The sequence below is a fragment of the Orcinus orca genome, chromosome 13 (assembly GCF_937001465.1).
Source record: "Orcinus orca chromosome 13, mOrcOrc1.1, whole genome shotgun sequence".
Taxonomy (NCBI): domain Eukaryota; kingdom Metazoa; phylum Chordata; class Mammalia; order Artiodactyla; family Delphinidae; genus Orcinus; species Orcinus orca.
Genome location: NC_064571.1, coordinates 25,662,034 through 25,676,474, shown reverse-complemented (window position 1 = coordinate 25,676,474; position 14,441 = coordinate 25,662,034). Strand labels below are relative to the sequence as shown.

General features: G+C 44.9%; 1 protein-coding gene across 3 annotated transcripts in view; it reads right to left on the bottom strand.

The window, feature by feature from the left end:
- Positions 1-11,158, bottom strand: part of SLC4A5 (solute carrier family 4 member 5) — a 129,513-nt gene extending 118,355 nt beyond the window's left edge. For 2 of the 3 annotated variants that reach the window (XM_049696138.1, XM_033400540.2), the window contains exon 1: positions 7,652-11,158. The gene's annotated coding sequence lies outside the window, so the exon portion shown is untranslated. Of the gene's footprint in view, positions 1-945; positions 2,409-7,651 lie in introns of those variants that run through there. The other variant, XM_049696139.1, reaches the window with a different exon arrangement.
- Positions 11,159-14,441: the final 3,283 nt, after the last annotated feature.

The following is a 14,441-nucleotide window of genomic DNA, read 5'->3' as shown; positions in this document are numbered from 1 at the left end:
AAAAAAAACAGAAAAAAAGTTGTGCCACATTCATCAAAAGTCAGCCTTTTGGGAGCTTTTCCTCCCACCCCATCTTTTAAGCCATTTGACCTTATTATACTATCTAAGAACACAGGACTAGCCCAACATGGTATCCAGTGAACTCCTCTGATAGCCCAAAGTATTTGAGAAAAGGACCTCCCCAAGGGCTCCTCTGAGTTTATTTTGTGAACTGAATTGACAAGAATGACATGGGGTCATACTGGGCTTTAAAAAAACTAAGCTAGAAGCCATAGAAAGGCCACCTTCACAACCGATAGTTTATCCATTGCCTCTGGGCTTAGCAGACCCCTAACATGCATGCCCCAGGAGAGGAAAGAAAATCAAGCAAACAAAATATCCCTAAACAAACTTTCAGTAACAAAATGAGGTACCATATCCAACACCTAACAACAGAAATGTCTAATAAAAGGAGGCTAGCCATTAGTCAGTTTCAATTCTGAGATGTTACATTAACAGATATAATCTATTTTCCCATAGTTTTCTGGGGAAGGGGCAAGTCTCAGGGGTTTTGCGTACTTCATAAATACTTCAGTCAGTCTTGTAACTTTGGCAAAGACAATAGAAACTTATTTACCTGGAAGAAAGAGTCTCAGTTGCATCAGATGAGGACAAAAAAGAACTCACCAGGGTGTCAGAGAGAATGAGTCTCTTGTCATTTCTGTTCATTTGGTGTGAGTTCCAAACCAATGAACTCAAGGCACCAAGATGACACACTATACTTTTTTTAAGGAAAGGCAAATATTCCATGCTCATTTGGAGGATTTACTCAGCTTTCATGCTCTTCTCCTTCTCAGTGTGTGTAAAGCTCACTCTTAAATACTCTGTGCTCATACTGTAAAGCACATTTTCCCTTATCTGCATAGCTTTGTCTACTACCTCTGAAGCTCCAAGCTGCAAACTTACCTTCAAGCTCTAAGCGTTGGAAACCACAATCCAAATCTCAGGGAGGCCAGAGCCACTCGTTCTGTTGCTCTTGGGTGGTGAGAAGGACACTCTGTGATTTCCAGGCTGAACAGTATTTGGGGCATTGGAGATTGACTTGTGGGCTCAGTGGCGGCCAGCCATGTGACCAGAATGGGGGAAGGGATACTCCTGCAGGGTGAGGGACTGATGCCTGGTTGGCTGACAGACAAGGGTGGTGCAGGGTCTGAACAGAGCTGCCCAGGATCATAGGCAGACATCTTTAAGTTTCTTCTTAGATTTTAACTTGGTGATTTTACATGGCAGTGTTGTTTCAGCCTGGATTTTGAAATGCTGGTTTATCTCCCGCATGGTTTCTATCCCAGACCCTTTTGAATTCTGTCTTAGAGGGCTCTTAGAGGTAGAGGTCTAAGGGACCTTAGAGATGATCCAGTCCTGCCCCAGGGCCACCCATTTTATAGTCAGTTAGCAGCACTTCCAGGAGCCTGCAGAGGCCTGGGTCTGAATGCATACTGGCGTGACCAGGACTGGCTGGCACCAATACTACAGCTCACTTGAATATCTTCAACTGTTAGGTCATTAGAGCTTTGAGGACTGCTGAGATGCCAGTTAAATGGATCTTGTCACACTTCAGGTACCTAAAAATCTGCAGCTATCAGATTAGGGCATGGCTTAGAAATTACAGCAATTTGTACTTGTGGTCAATGAGTTTTTGTATAGACATGTGTACTTATGTTTATGTATCTCTATCACAATCTTCATAAAATACTCCAAGATGATCTTTTTGGGATCAGGGGATGTCATGAGCTGGGGAGATCTTGATCTCAAAGATCTTGAAGACTTCTGGAGACCAGAGCTGTATGGGTAACCTTCTAGTTCACTTCCGCCACTCCACCCAAATGGTTTGTGCTGGCTGCCTGCTAAAAAAGTGGGGGAGGTGGTAATAAGAACGGAGGAAATGGTAGAGGTGGAAGTGGTAGGTGGAATGGTAGAAGCGGCAATATGGTAGCTGGACATAAATGGAGGTGGTGGACGTATAGATGGAGGTGGTGGACGTATAGATGGAAGTGGAAAAGATGTAGATGGAGGTGGTGGAGGCAGTGGTGGTGATGGAGGAATGGGTGAGAAGACCTCCTAAATGACGGAGTAGGAGATTATTTTTACTATTATGCTGATGACCCTGGATGAATCTGACTTTCTGTGATTAGAAGTGTGAAATGGCGAAGCCTTGGCATTAGGAATCTGGAGAACCTTATTCTGTCCCCAAAGCTGTGTGACCTTGAGAAAATACTTCACCTCTTTGGGCTTCACCATCCTTGCAGCAGAATTGGCACTTAATAAATGGTGGCTTGTTTAGGGGAACTCATCTTTCTCCCTCCAAGCACTTTACTCTTCCCTACAAAGTAGGAGCTTCTGTCCTTTCTGAAGCTTTGAGAAAAGTACTCTCCACTCACCTCTCCTACTTACTCCTGCTTAGTGGATGAGGAGTGGCTCATGTGCTTGATGAATATGGGAGAATAAAATGGGCATGTGCCATGACTCAGATCCTTCTGAGAACTACCTGCACCAGAGAAGGCCCAAGCTGCCCTCCTCTCCTCCTCTCTTCTCAGTAAACTTCCCAGGGCAGATTCTTGTCACACAGGTATGGAGTCTTTCAGTGCTGGAAAGATAAGTTTGGTTCTTGGGGAAAGAGTTAGGAAGCCTGATTGTGGTTGTACTTTCTAAACCAAATTGTCCAATCAGCTTTATCTGTTATGAAGTTATTTTAATCTCTAGTGGTTTGACCCCTGTATCTTATTTCTCATTTGATTCCAAGCATAGAGAGAAAGATTGGGAACAAGGATCACTCTCAAATTCCAATGTTGGTGAATTAATGAGAGAGTCAGCATGGAGTTGATTGGACTAAATGGTCTCTAAGTTTCCTTCAAGCTCTAACATCCTGTGATTCTATGAGTCTATTTCTCTGGGAAAAAACCAAACTCTTAGCAAACAACTTCTTAATCTCTGACTCTCCTCCTTCCTGCTTCTCAATACAAAGAAGACCTCAAATCTTCAAACATCTTCCTCTCCTCCCCTCTCCACCAGCCCCTCGTGGCTTCATTTACTCCCTGTTCTGGTCTGGACCCCATGATGAATCCCTTCACTCCTCCCTCAGTGATACCCATAACCTCTGGCTCCTGCCCTGCCAATCTCTTGTTCTAGATCAGCCCACCCATCAACCTTCTCCTCCAGCACTGAACTCCCTTTCATCTCTGAAGAAAGCCTGTCTTCAGGGGAGAGAACAAAGTCAATACACAGAGTGGCAGAGGGGTGTGTGTCGGGGGGAGGGTGTGTGTTGGGGGGAGGGTGTGTGTGAGAGGGAGAGACAGACAGACAGGATGGGGAGGGGGAGGGAGACCTAACCCCATGATGCCTGTGGCCAACACTATCCCTGCCCTTCCCCATGATTGAGTTTTGTGAGCCAAAAACTGTTAAGAGAAGATCTGGCCATCCCCTTTCTCTCCTCCCCCTTCCCGCTGGCCTCTCTCCATGTTACTTCCAAGGAGACTGGTTCACCCAGATGGCTTTAAGCTCCGGGATAAATTGGAGGCTATCGGTCCTTCCTTATCACCAGAGTGCTAACAGTGGAGATCCACACTTAGGGGAAAGGGAAAAGTTGGACCCAGTGGTTCTCAGTCAGAGGAATCCCCCACCCAGGGGACATCTGGCAATATCTGGAGACATTTTTGGTTGTCACACTGAGAGGAGAGTACTTCTGGCCTCTAGTGGGTAGAGGCCAGGGATGCTGCTAACATCCTACATGAGACACCCCCCACAACAAAGAATTAGCAGGCCCCAACTGGCGATGGTGCTGAGGTCGAGAAGTCCTGGATCAGACAGCTCAGCCCCCTCTGGTCTAGGCTCTAGGCTGTCTCTAATCCAGGCCAAAAGAGCATTTCACATGGGCCCATCTTGGTCTGGGCTCTACAAGGAAGAAGGAGGGGCAAAGATTCTTAGTAATTCGCAGTTTCTGACCTCTGTGCTTCCATTTCCTTTAGAGACCTGGTGGAGAGAGGTGGCTACTCACAGGGACAGATGCCCTTCCATCTCCTGGCCAGATACCATCTGAACTCCACCTGAGTTTAACATATGGCAGGGTTTAAGCAGGTTTGACACAGGGTCCTGGCATGGAGGGCATAGTATGAAGAGAGAACAAGCCTCCTACCCTGGAGAGGTCTGCAAGGTTCAGGTCCTTGTGTTGGTGAGAATAAGGACACATTTCAAGGCCCCAGCAGGCCTATCTAGAACTTTTATCCATAAGAAATTCTCCATGAGCTGGGCAAGACTCACTCCAGTATGTATATTATTTGGCTCTCAGATTGTTTGTGCCAAGCTTTGGCAGGTGGTACAAGACTGGCTGCCCCAGATTCTTGACAACTTTAGCTGCTTTTGAACTGTATCCAGGGTCAAGGAGGGAACATACTGTGATGGTGTCAAGTCTGCACAGGAGGGCAAAAAAAAGATGGTATCTTAAAGGGAAGCTGAGATACCCAAAATGCCAGGCTCAGGTTAGGCAGTGGCTGGGTCCTGGCCTTGCACATCTCCATCTACCCCCTGATCACTGCTGTGGCTGTGGCCAGCAACATCAGAGACCTTAGCTCACTCTCCACCAGCCACACTGCATGTCCTGCTGTTCCTCTAACACCCCAAGCTCATTCCTACTCGGAACCTTTGCACTTACTGTTTCCCTAACCTTCAGCATGACTTGCCCCCTTGTGTATTCAGCTCTCTCAACAAATGCCATCTACCCAACAGGGCTCTCCCTGACCAGCCCATCTAAAATGCCCCTCTCTAGTCCTTAATTCTGCCTTCCTTGTCTATACGACGTTTCTACCCCAAATCATATTTTGTGTTTGTTTGTTTATTCATTTATTGTCTGTTCCTTTAATATGGCAGGGATTTTGTCTTGTTCACAGATTTATCCCTGATGTCTAAAACAGAGGCTCATAAATGGTTGGGTTCAAATCCTGGCTGCACTAACTGTGGGATCTTGGACAACTTACCTATCGTTTTTTTCCTTCATATTCCTCAGCTGAAAAATGAGAATAAGAATTATATCTGCCTCAAGGGTTGTTATGAGAACTGATTGAATCAATGTATATAAAATCTTAGGTCAGGGCTTCCCAGGTGGCACAGTGGTTAAGAATCCGCCTGCCAATGCACGGGACACGGGTTCGAGCCCTGGCCCAGGAAGATCCCACATGCTGCGGAGCAACTAAGCCCGTGCACCACAACTACTGAGCCTGCACGCTAGAGCCCACGAGCCACAACTACTGAAGCCCGTGCTCCTAGAGCCCGTACTTGGTAACAAGAGAAGCCACCACAATGGGAAGTCCATGCACTGCAACGAAGAGTAGCCCCCACTCACCGCAACAAGAGAAAGCCCGCACGCAGGAAGGAAGACCCAACGCAGGCAAAAATAAATAAATAAAATTAATTTAAAAAAACTTAGGTCAATGTCTGGGCCACAGGAAATAATTAGTATTAACTATGAATATTATTATAATTATTATACTCCCAGGAAGCTCATGACCTGTGTATTCTGAGGAGTGGGGAGTGGCATTCCTGGCAGCTTGCAGGAATGAAGCAGTCATTGTTACTTCTCCAGGAGCCAAGATCCCCCTGCAGGCTCTCAACCAGAGTCCTTTTCTCTCCTCTGCACCTGCTCTCTGTTGCCCTCTGGAGGTCCTGGTTGGACACTGGTGAAAGCTAACTGTGTTAGGGACTCTGCAGATGATGTATTTCCTAGGGAAGAATGAGGCTTTACTGGGTGGCAGCCCCCTTACTTAAGTTTGCCCCTTGACAAAACCGCCAGCGGAGGCATCATGTGGCAAACATGATTGGAAATCATTGAGGCCACAGAAGAACTGTGGGTACCTAGGAATTCATCTCTCAGACCCCAAGAGGGACCCAGAGAAAGGCCACCCCTCCCCTCCCCCAGGCTGTACTTCCTGAGCCAGGCCACAATGCTCTGGCCACCTGGGCCAACCTAAGACACCCTGTAAAGCCACTCCTCAGATGAGCCAATGCCTCCTCCGGCCTGATATTTTCTTTGCCTCCTTTTCTTTCCCCCAAATAGCCAGACTATTCCGTGTTTTGCCTCAGGGAGCGTGTATGAAAGCAGAAAGCAGAGACAAAATGAGCCTCTTCCCTTAGAGGAAGAGAAAAGACTCCTGGCTAACCCAGACTGAAGTGTAGGAGAGGATGTTCATGAGAAAGATCAAGGCTGTCCCCTACCCCTCATTCAAGGCTGCATGGAAACATGGAGGGGGACTCTGAGCTCCACAATGACCTGCAGGCACCAATGAACAAGGACTACATGGAACAAGAACAAATGACATCGTGTAGGGACCTATGTAGGTCCCTAAGAGTCGAGAACCCTGCGGTGCACCCCACTCCGACCCCAAAATGGAAACCACGAGGGACACTCAGAACAGACAGGGATTAAGTGTCAGCACCTTTTAAAAATGAGGGTTCAAAATATAGATGAAGAGTTTTAGAAACTCATGTTTCTTACAACCTTGAGTGCAGGGACCAAAACTGGTATTCCAAAGGATAGATTTGTTAAGAAAATAGTGTTGGGGAAATGCACTATTTCAAAAATTACACTTAGAGGAGAAGTCTGGGCAGCAGACAAAGGCAGAAATCTAATCATTTGCTGGACTCAGCACATTTATCTCTGCTCTGAAATCAGATGTGATTGTCCCTTAATACTGGGGTTGAACTTGCAGCCCAGGTTGCCTTGGAAAACCACCAGGTGCCCTGTTGTCTTGGCTCTATTATCAGCAGTGCCCGCTTTCATTCTCAAAAGGGATGCAGTCTGGGTAGTAAGTTATACGGTTACTCTGCTCAAGATTTTTAAATGAGTGATCCCATGGGCTGACCAACTCTGAGTGAGGTGCTATGAAATAGAAAGTAAGGATTTCCAGGCAGGGGTGGCTGGAGGCTGTGGGACAATGAAGCTCTGGATGGGCTGAGAATCTCACCCGGACAGGAAAGGAAGGGGCACGTGTTACATGATGAGAGGAGTTGTGGTGAGGTTGAAGGTCAGGTGCTGTGTGGAGTTGAGAGGACAGTGGTGGGGGTCAGAGTGGAATGTTTGAACTTAATATTTCAGACATGGAGTAGCGCAGGGTAATGGCATGGTCTGAGTTATGACCACGGGAGCAGGTAGGAGAAATGGAACCTCATTGCATTTGGGGATAGGAATTGGGCAACTAACAAGAGACATGGAAGCAGGACTGGCTACTCTATGCCTTTTTGCTCCTATTGAATTTTGAATCTTTTTACTATATTACCTTTTCAAAAATACATAAATAGAATTAAAATATAAAGGAATCCAGGCTTCTAGGTCAACAGTGGAATCATTTTATCAAGTTTTTAAAGCCCCACCAGTAAAACAAGTTGCCTTTAAACATTTGAAAAGATGCTCAACCTTATTCACTTATCAAAAAGAAAAATAGGGAAATTAGAGCCACAGTGAAATACCATTTTTCCCCTTCAGATTGGCAAATAGCAAAAGGTTTCACAACAGCAAGAGTGGAAGGAAATGGGTCCTCTTCCACACAGCAGTTGGACAGACGGCAGATGGGTACAGGCTCTACGGCACCACTTCGGCAATATTCATAACACCTGAAAATGCACATACCGTTGGGTAGCAGCTATTCCTGTGTAGAAAGTTATCTTACAGATACACTCCGACCTGTGGACAAAGACACATATGTGGTTTGAGGCAGTCACTCACCTTCCTGCACTTATGTCAGAGGGTTATCAGGGGAATTAAATGATATAATGCATGGAAAGGATGTTAAAGAAAGCCTGGCACATAGTAAGTGCTCAGTAAATGCCAGCTGTTATTATTACAGCATTGTTCATGACAGCAAAACATTGGAAACAACATGAATGTTTATCAAGAGGGGACTGATAAAATAAGTTTTGTCTTACATTGAAAAATCACAAAGATTTTAAATACAATGAGGATATTCTTTAAACAGTGCTATGGAATGATCTTTTAAAAATGTTGTTAAATGGAAAAAAAACAAAGTGTAGAGGAATGCTTGTGGTTTGTCACCATTTGTGTGTGGGGTGTGCCTAGAGGTGCACAGTCTCTCCAGGGATGAAGTCACAAGAAACTGGTAACAGTGATGATTCCTGGGAGGGACAGTGAGAGGCAGGAGCTCAAGGGCTACTGTATAACCTCTTGTACCTTTTATATTGTCCATCATAGGGATGTATTCTCTAGTCAAAAACAATTAAACAAATTGGGGTATATGTCCAAAATGTTGAAAGCAGGGACTCAAATAGATACTTGTATGCCATTGTTTGTAGCAGCATTATTCACAATAACCAAAAGGTGGAGACAACCCAAATGTTTATTGATAGGTGAATGTATAAACAAAGTGTGGTTTATCCATACAATGGAATACTATTCAGCCTTAAAAAGGAAGGAGAGTCTGACTCATGCTAAAACATGGATGAAACTTGAAGACATTAAGTGAAATAAGCCCGTCACAAAAGGACAAATACTTGTATGATTCCACTTCTATGAGATACTTAGAATAGCCAAATTCATAGAAACAGAAAGCAGAATAGTGATTACCTGAGGCTAGAAGGAAGGAGAAATGGGGAGTTAGTGTTTAATGGGTACAGAGTTTCTGCTGGAGATGATGAAAAAGTTCTGGAGATGGATGGTGGTGCAACAAAGTGAATTTACTTAATGCCACTGAATTGTACACTCAAAAATGGTTAAAATGGTAAACTTTATATTATGTACATTTTATCACAAAAAACAATTAAATAATTTTAATAATAAAAATAATCATTTTTAAAATTTTGATCGGAGTTATGTTAAATGCAGAGATTAATTATGAGGAGCTGTATCGAATGAGCCACAACAAAGAATGGTCCTATCGAAAAAAGGACTCGGTCTCCAAATCCTGGCATTTTTCCATGCCAGTTTCTCCTGTTCTGCCGAATGGCTCTTGGGGGATTCATGGTGCAGAGCAGAGGTGACAGGCTGAGCCAGGACCGTGGGAGGAGGGCAGCTTCATCCAAGACAGGGAAGAAAATGGAAGGGAAGAGGTGATGGGTGGGGCAGAAGTAGAGGAAATTCCTGCCAGACCACATAGACTTTCTCCATGAGGAATGTTGGGGGTAGATTTTGAGGGGGCTAGAAAAGCTTGGTCTTTGAGGGGAATCACAGAGGGGCCAGACCAGGGATGAGTAAAAGAACCACCACTTTCCTCTGAGGAGGCTGGTGACGCTGGAGATCACAAATGTGTAGAGAGAATTTCCTCTCCTCTCGCCTCTTCTCTTTCCCCAGGCAACAACGTTGAAGGGTTGCAGACCCCTGGTAGCTAAATAAGTGAGGAAGAGCAGACTCCCCATCCAGACCACCAACTACCATAGGCTTCTCTTCTTCAACAACACCAAGCTGGGATTGGGAAGAGGCCTCAGTTTTAAGTTGAAACTGAAGTTTGGGTTATTATTGGGATGGACATGATCATTACTGAAATAAGACTGAGACCAAGGGTGACCAAAACAATCATGTGACTTGTCTAAATTTCATCCAGTGGCAGAGCAAGATCTAGACCTACAGAATCAATTTTAAAAAGCAACAAGAGGGGCTTCCCTGGTGGCACAGTGGTTGAGAATCCACCTGCCATTGCAGGGGACATGGGTTCGATCCCTGGTCTGGGAAGATCCCACATGCCACGGAGCAATTAAGCCCATGCGTCACAACTACTGAGCCCATGTGCCGCAACTACTGAAACCCGCGCGCCTAGAGTCCGTGTTCCACAATGAGAGAAGCCTCCACAATGAGAAGCCCGCGCACTGCAACAAAGAGTAGCCCCCTCTCGCTGCAACTAGAGAGAGCCTGCGCTGCAACGAAGACCTAACACAGTCAAAAATAAATTAATTAATTTTTTAATAAAAGCAACAAGAGGCAGAAATCAAGTTACTTTCTGATTTTATCTGATGAGCCATGCTTATTCAATGGAATAGTTACACACTATTATTTTCATGCATTAATTGAAATGCATGTATCTTGCATCTCCCCCTAGATTGTTAAGTTCCCTGAAGGCAGGTCCCATGTGCTATTTATCCTCATACTGCCCCCACAGCCTAGCAAAGTGCCTTGTAGGTACACAGTGGGCACTAAAATGGCTGCTGACCAAGAGGGCTTACCCCATAGGAAGCAGCACCGGGCCATTAGTGTGCTTATACAGTACCTAGCACAGAGCAGGTAAGCAACAAGACCTGGTTGAGTTGAAATGACTCTTCCTAAAGAGAGAGCCTGTGTTCTAGGAAGTCTGATATAAAATGATGTTGCTCTCACACCAGTCAGAATGGGCATCATCAAAAAATCTACAAACAATAAATGCTGGAGAGGGTGTGGAGAAAAGGGAACACTCTCGCACTGTTGGTGGGAATGTAAATTGATACAGCCACTATGGAGAACAGTATGGAGGTTCCTTAAACAACTAAAAATAGAACTACCATACGACCCAGCAATTCCACTAATGGGCATATAGCCTGAGAAAACCATAATTCAAAAAGAGTCACGTACCGAAATGTTCATTGCAGCTCTATTTACAATAGCTAGGGCATGGAATCAACCTAAGTGTCCATGCACAGATGAATGGATAAAGAAGATGTGGCACATGTATACAATGGAATATTACTCAGCCATAAAAAGAAATGAAATTGAGTTATTTGTGGTGAGGTGGATGGACCTAGAGTCTGTCATACAGAGTGAAGTAAGTCAGAAAGAGAAAAACAAATACCATATGCTAACATATATATATGGAATCTAAAAAACAACAAAAAAATGGTCATGAAGAACCTAGGGGCAAGACAGGGATAAAGATGCAGACCTACTAGAGAATAGACTCGAGGATGTGGGGAGGGGGAAGGGTAAGCTGGGACAAAGTGAGAGAGTGGCATGGACATATATACACTACCAAACGTAAAATAGATAGCTAGTGGGAAGCAGCCGCATAGCACAGGCAGATCAGCTAAGTGGTTTGTGACCACATAGAGGGGTGTGATAGGGAGGGTGGGAGGGAGGGAGACGCAAGAGGGAAGAGATATGGGAACATATGTATATGTATAACTGATTCACTTTGTTATAAAGCAGAAACTAAAACACCATTGTAAAGCAACTATACTCCAATAAAGATGTTTAAAAAAAATAAAATAAAATGATGTTGCAGGTTGCCCAGACTTAAGAGGCAGAGATGAAGGAGGTATGGATGGTCATTTTCTATTTCTCTGTTAGGGCTGTTCTTGTACTGGATTAAGGAGAGGAAGGCTAAACCACAAGAGGAGGGTGAGTCAGACCTAGTTTACAACCTGTTATACCAGAAGTGAGTATTGCAGTGCCTTATTAGTCCTCAAACCAAGCTGAATTCATTTTTTATTAAGAGAATCTTAAAGGGCTCCTGTCCTCAAGGTTATATAAAATCATCCCAATCATGTACTTTTGAGATAATAAATCAATGAAAGCACAGAGCCCAATTCTTTAGATAGGGAAGTATATCTCAAGTAGCTCAAGGAGCAACCTTTTCTACAATGAAGGTTGAGAAAAGGAAACCCGAGACCAGTTGATTCTGGTTTGGGGAGTGATAACATTGGAGAACACACTCTACTGTCTGATTCTTGTCATGACATCACTCATGCTGAAGTTATCTCCTTTGTTGGCATGGCCTCCATCCCTGTTGGGAGGTAAAAGAGATGTTTGAGTGGCTCCATAACTAAGTTTAAGTAGTTGATTACTGCCTCTCTGGGAAAATGAACTTGACTGAAAGGAGAGTGGGCAAGCATTCAGTCAAGCAACAAACCACTTACTGAGTGCCTGCAATTGATGGGGAAAGATGTTCTCTCCTTAGACTGGTCCATCCAAAGTAAGTTGGGAGGTGAGAGGGAGAAAGACCAGAGTTGGTGGGTCTTTAGGGTACTCCTGAGGTAATACCTCAGGTCATGAGCTTACAGCTCAGTTCCAAATTCCAGGATGCCTGCTTAGAGAGACAGTAAAACACACTTTCTCAGGGACAAAAGCCCACAGAGCCAAGGGCTCAGGGTTTCTGAGTCAGAATTTCATCAAGGGCTGCGTGACACTTTCTTTAGAAAGCCATCTGATCTCCAGGGGTCCTGATACATAAGAACTATGCAGCCTGTTCCATCTAGGGTGACAGATGTGGACTCGGCGCCCCCTCCCCCGGCCTCTCACGCATCCCTCCCTCTTACTGCCTCAAGAGCCCCAGAAGCGGGTCCTTCATAAAAGGGTGCGTCCCTCAGGCCTGAAAGCTTAGCTGAAGTGGGGATTTTTGTACAAGTCCCATGTTTCCTGCATTTTTAGGAGCCTCCAAAAAGATGCTATGAATAATCATTACTGAACTGGAAGAAGCGTGAAGTAGGCACAGGACCAACCTCTGTGACTTCCATGGCTGAAAAGCATGGATTTAAGAGGGGTAGTTAGACCTCCGTGCAGAGAATATAACTATTCTCAGCCCCTCACTGTAGAAGTCTGACCCTGCACAGGTGCACACACGCATACATGATTCCTTCTCCGAAGGCAGAGATGGGAGCACAGAAAAGCAACACTACTATAGGACAAACTGGTCATTCTCTTACTTGTCCTTCACCGTGTTGGAATCATTATAGATTAATTTAAACAGTTAGATTGTCTCTTACCTTTGCTCTCTAAGTCTTGCACAGACCTTTAGCAAAAAGCAATAATATTCTCACGTGACACTCGGTGGGCTGAGGATTTCTGCCTATACTACTAAGTTCTTTCACTCACATCGCCAAACCAAAACACACAACCAAGCTGTAACTCCATATATTTAAAATTCACTCTACTCACCCCCAGTGCAGCGGCCTGTTGCTCCTGGGCCCTTGAATCCAATCACGTTAAGGTGGGCCTTGCATTTGGAACCCACCCGTCCCTCCTTTTTCTACTTTTGCTATTAAGATAGCCCCTCCACTATTGCTTCACCAACCATCTATTTTAGAATCAAAAGGTCTTTGTCTATTCATAGACGCTGTAAAAGTAACATTCATTTTATGTTTTTTAATCTACTGTCCGTGTCTTCCATGATTCTCATTGGCTTATCTAATCAGCATGTTCTAGGGAGGCTTATTATTTGCTGGTTTAGCTTGTCCAAGCACAACAGGGCCAGCCGAGGCATTTACTCAAGGAGAATCAGCTTCTTAAAACAGGCAATCCTAGGGAAGGATGTCAGACCTTTTGCCTCTTCTCTCCATAAGCCTGAGATTAAGGAGAATGTTCCACATCCCACTGCCACTCCAGCTCTGCAAACCCCAAGTCCTGACTTTTCAGAGAAGGATACAGAAAAGGAAAACCAAAGAACAAACCAAACCCTGCAAGAAAAATGGTGCATACTTTCTGATTTTTCTAGGTTTTATGCTGATTTTTGCCCTCATTTTATTACTTCCTTCTTCGTAAGTAGGAAACGTAAGATGAGGGAGCAGTAAGTGGAAAATAGGGAGTTTGGAGAGAAGAGAGAAAGGAGAGACAGTGAACGGGAAGTGAAAAGAAAAAAAGCAAGTGGGAGTGGGAGGCCAGGCACCAGCGCAGGGAGGGGGCAGGAAGCATGCTGGGAAGTCTCTGGCAGTTTGGGAACTCCAGGAACCAAGCACTGGGCTTGATACTACACATACCTTCCCTTACTTAACTTCCTCAACGGTTCTGCCAGGACAGCATTTTCATCCCCAACCTTGTAGACATAGAAACTCAGGTTCAGAGAATACAATACTTGCCCATGGACTCATAGAAATAGGAGGAAGCGGAGGGGCTGGAAGCTCCATTGAAAAATGAACTCCACTCCTCTCATTCCACAGGCCCTTCTGTGGATTTTCTGTGTCTACAGACCTGTATTTCAGGGTTTACTTCCCTTTCACGTAGGAAATTTCTCTCCTGGTTTAAAGTCTTACTTTATTCCTAGATCATGTGGAGTTTTCCCTCAATGGAAAAGCCACACTCTTGGACCTAGTCCTGCCCGCAGGAGACAGTGGAACATGTTCTGGAGGCCATGGCTGAGCCATCGCGTTAACTGTACATCCTAGTTCTCTTCACAATCCAAGGAATGAAAGACTAGCAAGACGACGATGATCAACTCATCCCAGTTTGCCTGAGACTTTCCTGGTTTGAGCACTGAAAAGTCCAGTGACCAAGGAAACCCCTCAGGCTCAGGCAGACCAGGACAGCCTAAGCCAGAGGACATACAGACTTTTGCCTCAGGGAGTTTCCAGCAGGCCAGAGATTAGACAAATTCACAACAGAAGAGTGTGAGGCCCCTGAAGAAGCACATGGGGAGGAAGGCATTCAGTAAAAGAGAAACTACGTGTGTTTGGAGAATTAATTCGTTCCACAAATGGTCATTTCTTGCCTTCTAAGAGCATTTGAGGCAGAG